Source organism: Oreochromis aureus, linkage group 3 (genome assembly GCF_013358895.1).
Source record: "Oreochromis aureus strain Israel breed Guangdong linkage group 3, ZZ_aureus, whole genome shotgun sequence".
Taxonomy (NCBI): domain Eukaryota; kingdom Metazoa; phylum Chordata; class Actinopteri; order Cichliformes; family Cichlidae; genus Oreochromis; species Oreochromis aureus.
The window spans coordinates 74,659,088-74,665,050 of NC_052944.1; the positions used below are offsets into that span (position 1 = coordinate 74,659,088).

The 5,963-nt window shown below is 40.0% G+C and overlaps 1 long non-coding RNA gene across 2 annotated transcripts; it reads right to left on the reverse strand.

Moving 5' to 3' along the window:
- Window positions 1-286: 286 nt before the first annotated feature.
- Window positions 287-5,337, reverse strand: LOC120437598. Of its 2 annotated transcripts, XR_005611278.1 has the most exons (6): window positions 5,114-5,337; window positions 4,564-4,951; window positions 4,301-4,360; window positions 2,458-2,802; window positions 2,062-2,219; window positions 287-1,441 (listed from the first exon to the last, which is right to left on the reverse strand). It is a non-coding gene; the product is annotated as an uncharacterized LOC120437598 (long non-coding RNA). The 2 variants fall into 2 exon arrangements; XR_005611277.1 differs by having other exon boundaries at window positions 287-2,219; window positions 5,114-5,335.
- Between the last annotated feature and the right edge of the window lie 626 nt (window positions 5,338-5,963).

The following is a 5,963-nucleotide window of genomic DNA, read 5'->3' on the forward strand; positions in this document are numbered from 1 at the left end:
AATTTCGTTTAATCTAATTCCACATGTTCTAAAAGTAGTTTAAAACAAACCCCAATCATATTACAACCCTCCCGTTGCCCCTCCTGACATTTCCACCACACCCCACAGCTTCATTTCATAATTAATGGGAGGATCCAAAACTAATCACAACTCACAAGAATACAACAAAAATGACCACAAACTCACACACTGGACATTACCTCACAGATCTGCTTAATGGCTGATATTGTAGCTATGCTCAGGTAAGACCTGAACACTATGTTGTGTATGAAATGACAGACAAAGGTTTGTTTATCATTCAGAGATTATGTTTATTATGTGCATATGAACAGGATACATTAACAGCAAAATAACAGCAGGTTTTAGTAGCACAGAAGCTAGCTCGCATAGAAAGTGTATCGTGAAATATGAATGTTTGATCATTTCAAAGTACAAATCAACTTGTAGCTCTTCTCATTAACATTTAACATGCTTGTCCCATAAATTAGGCACAAAGATGTTAACACAGAAAAACTGTGTACAGTGTTGTGCTCAATAACACAACACATACACAAACATCATGAACAGCCAGGTTTCAACACTGTCTTTTACCTCCTCTGAGAGGAGGCAATACTGAGCTTCCACAGATCACAGGTTGTAATAATGTCAAGTTAAGTATATTAATGTTCACACTGTTACATTCAAGATCAAATCTGCACACATTTAAACAGGAGTTCAGGAAATGTTTACAGCTACAGGAAGCAAAGAAAAACATTCAAGAGTAACACGTTTAAACTTTATCGATAAACTGGTATAAAAAATAAAATAATAAATAATCTTGACGTGTTTAAACTGAAGAGTCTCCTTCATGGAGGAACAAGTTAAGGCTTCATAGATCAGAGGAGGAAACATGTGACCCTGCAGCTCCATGTAACACATTTCTCTTTGGTTTCATAATAATATCAGATTATTCAGTCACTCAGTTCTAGCTGATAAATGGACCCTGAGCACTTTGTGTTGTGTTACTGACACAGTGGCTTTCAGGGGTGTTTTTTTTTTAAACCTAAATTTTAATCGCATGACAGACTGTGAGAAATTTAGAAAAAGCTAAGAGTCAGATCGAGAACACAGAAATGTCTGCTGTAATTACTCTGCTCTGTGTTGTAGTGTCAGGAGTCAGTATACAGCTACAAAGCTTTTTGTTCAGTGTATACAAACAGCTGTAGCTCCATAAAGGCAGCATGCAGAGACTCACAGTGTCTTATAATGAGAGGCTGCTTTCTCTCACACATTATGTTCACTGATTATCAGCACATGTTGTTGTTCTGTGGAAGCTGCAGGATCTCAAATCATTATGTAAAAACAAGAAACTACAGGTCTCTAGATTCTTTTCAAAATCATCTTGTGCTGATGTTCGAACCTCTCTGAGGACTTCAGGGGCGCCAAACACTGGAGTATAAATCTATAGAGAATAGATAATAATAATATTAATACTAATAATTGGGAGGCGGACGCACCTGAGCGGCACCCGCAATCACGCCTCGCCGCCTTTACATCTGTGCTCTCTATGCTGTTGTGTTGGTATGTGTCGGGCTGTGAGCTGAAAAGCTGCAGCCGGCTGTATGCGTACAGCAACCGTGTGTGAAAAGTGGTCAATAAAGAGATGCTGAAAAGCATGTTCATGCAAATCTAAACATGAGGATCAGTCTGTGAGTCTGACCTTACAAACAGCTGAACCTGAAGATGAAACAAACTCACTGATATTTTAACAGAGACAACAAACTTTGTTTGAATGATGAAGTCCTGAATGTTCCACATAGAAATAAGGCAAAGGTGTAAATAACACTGTTTAAGGACATAAACTCTTCCACTGAGATGAGCGACTAACCTGGAAGCTAAAACAAACTAATAACTAATACTGATGCACACAAAGCAAACAAACAAACAAAAACAGTAACTTCAAATCACCGACAGCTGACTGATGTCTGTCCTCAGATCATCTTCTGAATGTTCAATAACAATAAATGAACTCTGGCTCATCAGGAGACTCAGACTCCAGGAGCTCAGCTGTAAGAAACTCACATTTCAAACAGGCTGCAGTTCAGCAGGAATCTGGTATGGATCCTGACTCTTTGTTTTCTCACGTTTTCTGCAGACCAAAAATCCAGCAACAGCAGCAACAAGAAGCACAGCAAGAAATGACAGACCAACGATCAGTCCAACAGATCCTCCTGTCTGACCTGCAGGTGAGAAACAGGTGTGAGGTGTCAGCTGTCAGGTAGGTGATGAGTGAAGAACAGAACAGAATCCATTTCCTCTTCAAACTGCTGTCAGACATTATCTACTGCACTCTGATCACATCACTCAGACCAGCTGCTTTCTACAAAGTCTCATCAACAACATCTTTAGAAACAAACATCAACAACCAGGAAGCAGCTTCACCTCTGATCACACACACACTCAACTCTACTCACTCACCTGGAGGATCAACATGAAGGTAGATGATGCTGATGAGCTTCAAACTGGATATCTCTTGGTTTGGTTCTTTTTGGGCAACTCGACACTCGTATGTTCCAGTGTCATTAATCGTCACATTCTTCAGAATCAAAGACACGTCTCCATCCTTCATCTGTCTGTCCTGCAGATCCACACGGTTCTTAAAAGATGGATGCTGGCGGTCTGGAACAAACTGCTCATCCCGGTAAAAAAGGACATATTTTGTTCCCAGGTCAGCTCTGCTCCAGTTTACTGCTATAATGTTGTTTGAAGCTCGACATGTCAGCGTGACGTTCTGTCCAGACTCAGCTGTGATGATTTCCTGGTCTGAAAGAGGAAACAACACAGAGCAGAGAGGTTAAAGGTCAAAGTACAACTGTTTACTTCGACAGCAGCTACACATATACAATTATTATCTATTATTATTATTATTGTTCTCTATAGATTTATACTCCAGTGTTTGGTGCCCCTGAAGTCCTCAGAGAGGTTCAAACATCAGCACAAGATGATTTTGAAAAGAATCTAGAGACCTGTAGTTTCTTGTTTTTACATAATGATTTGAGATCCTGCAGCTTCCACAGAACAACAACATGTGCTGATAATCAGTGAACATAATGTGTGAGAGAAAGCAGCCTCTCATTATAAGACACTGTGAGTCTCTGCATGCTGCCTTTATGGAGCTACAGCTGTTGGTACACACTGAACAAAAAGCTTTGTAGCTGTATACTGACTCCTGACACTACAACACATCACACAGACACACACAGCCTCCTGTTTCCTTCTCACACACAAAGAAACAGTCAGGATGAAAATTAGTCTCAGGGAAATATGTTTAATATGCAGCCAGTGTCGTGTTATTCAATTATACGCGGGTCCACTGTACGATTCATAACAGCCTTTATTTTTCCATTCTTGCTCTGCCTCGTCATAACATAACATTCTATACCAAAACACACCGGTCTCGCCCTCTAGCTGCCATCAGCCTAACTACACTGACCGGCTGCATTAACATATACTGTACAATGCACTTACACCACAGCCAGTACTTCCTGTTTCATGTCAAAGTTAAATCTCACCTGCAGAGACGAACACGGCAAACATCAAAGTGGAGCAGAGTGACGTAATTACAGCAGACATTTCCGGGTTCTAGATCTGACTCTTAGCTTTTTCTAAATGTCTCAGTCTGTCATGAGATTAAAATTTAGGCTTTAAAAAAGCAATTGTATCAGTAACGTTTGTTTACAGGAAGTTGTGTCATTGTGACGTTTGGTGCGCTGCACTGCGGGGTCGAGCAGAAACAAGTGCGTCACAACAGAAGAGGTGAAGTGGAAAGAAAGTTTTATTTCTTCAGTTCTTGAAGCATCCTGGCAGGAAAGATCTGAACCTGTTTCATGTGTCAGTCGTCATGTATGAACAGTTTGTGTCTTTGAAGCAGAAGTTTGTTTTGTCTCTGCACCGAGTTTGTTTCCCACAGCAAGTTTCAAGCTCACATCCTGCTCCACCTCTTCCTGATTTAGCTTCAGCTCCGAGGTCGGAGGTCTGTGTCTGCCGAGCAGCTTATCAAACAACACCGCGACATCACTCTGACTAACCTGAGAACCAGCAGCAGCCTGCACCAGTTTACAAAACCAGTAGCCTGTGTAAATCACCAGTTCATCCAGTGCTGTCCAATTCAAAGAACAAAGAATCACCACTTTTATAATTTGAGGTTTTCTGCTAAATTTCCTCCTTTTCTATGGAGGTGAATTGTAAACTGAAACCTTCAAACAGATTTTTTTAGCTTAAAGACTAAAAGTGAGTTTTAGAAACAGAAAGAAAAACTTACTGTTGTTGTGAAGGACGTCTGGAAGCCTCAAAGGCCTCTGTGGTCATCAGGGTGGAAAATCTAAAGAAAATAAAACACATTAGATTTCTGTGTCTCTGTCACAGCTGCATCACAGACACGGACGTCCACACAGACCCACCAGCCTCGTGTCTCCTTCACACACACAGAGAAACTGAATCAATATGAAAATAATTCTTTGAGAAATATTATTAATAATTTAACCAGAGTGACACTCAGTTTGTTTTCTAACAGTTAAATCTCACCTGCAGAGACAAACATGAAGACTCCATCGAACATCAGCAAAGTGGAGCAGAGTGACGCAGTTACAGCAGACATGTCCGTGTTCTCTGTTTCTGCTCATCTGACTCTTAGTTTGTCCTAAATGTCTGAGTCTGTTGGTGTTTTCACTCAATAACTGAACCTGAGTTTAAACCTGACAAAACGAGATTAAATTTAAGGTTTAAATAAAGCTGAAAGTCACTGACTGTTAGAACCGATCTGTCGTTCAGCCGCTCGGTCAAACTCCACACTTACAGGATGCAACGTCTCGTACGGAAGTGACGTTGGAGTCACGTTTGATGCGTTGGACCAATAAAATTTGAATGATCGAGCAATGATTTCATGGTTCAGGATTTACAGGTTTAACGTCCACTAGAAATGAAATGACATTTAATGAAGTCTCACTCAGTTTTGAAACAGTTTTTCTGTTCAAACATTTTTGTGGGTGGATGTTAACCAAACTGTAACCATGACAACTGAAACGTTTTACCTAAAAGACTAAAAATGATGTTAGAAAAAGACACAAACACTTACTGTTGTTCTCAAGAAATCTGTTAAATCCTCAAACACTCTTCTGATCATCAGGATGGAACAAAAATCCATATAAAGATAAAAAGTGTGAGGTTGGTGTAATCCATCTGCTTTCTCTGTAGGTCAAAAAGAACCTACTGAAGGTTTATTCAACACAAGCAATTAGAAGAAATAGTAAATTAAAATACTCTGTGGGTGAACTCGACTGTGTACCAACCAGCTTAACTAACCTGTCTATCGTTTTGCTTTGACTTCCTGTTTTGCAGACATCTCTTTGCAAAACCATCCAACCGACAGTCGACCACAATTGCAAAGTGACAGACGAATTAAAGTAACAGGAAATGAACCTGTGGAGAAAACCTTCCACTCTGTCTTTCAGTTAATTGAGATAAACTTGTTCTAATGAATAAAGTCAAAGGTCATGACCTCCTGCACAGCTGTTCTGCAGAACTTTGTCCACCTTTGATTGTCTTTAAGTTGTGTTGGAGCCACAGAGAGCAAATCTTTGTTCTTTATGGAGAACCAGTGAGGCTGTTTGGACTTTACTGTGAAACATCAGTGCAGGAGTCTCTCAGTACATCTGTTTACAGTGAGAAACTATGAAGCAGCAGAACAGAGAAAACATGTAGAGACAGGCAGCAGCAAATAGTCTGCAGGGAGAGAGAGAGCATGCAGCGTTGCAGCACTTCCTGGAAATCACATGATTGTAATTGCCTAAACAGCTAAAAGATTTTTAAACACTTAATGTTGTTCTGAAGGGTCTCTGAGACCCTCAAACACTCTTCTGATCATCAGGATGGAAAAACAGTTTTGGAAGTTTTATTCCACACAAAGAAAAGTTTTTTGAAAAATT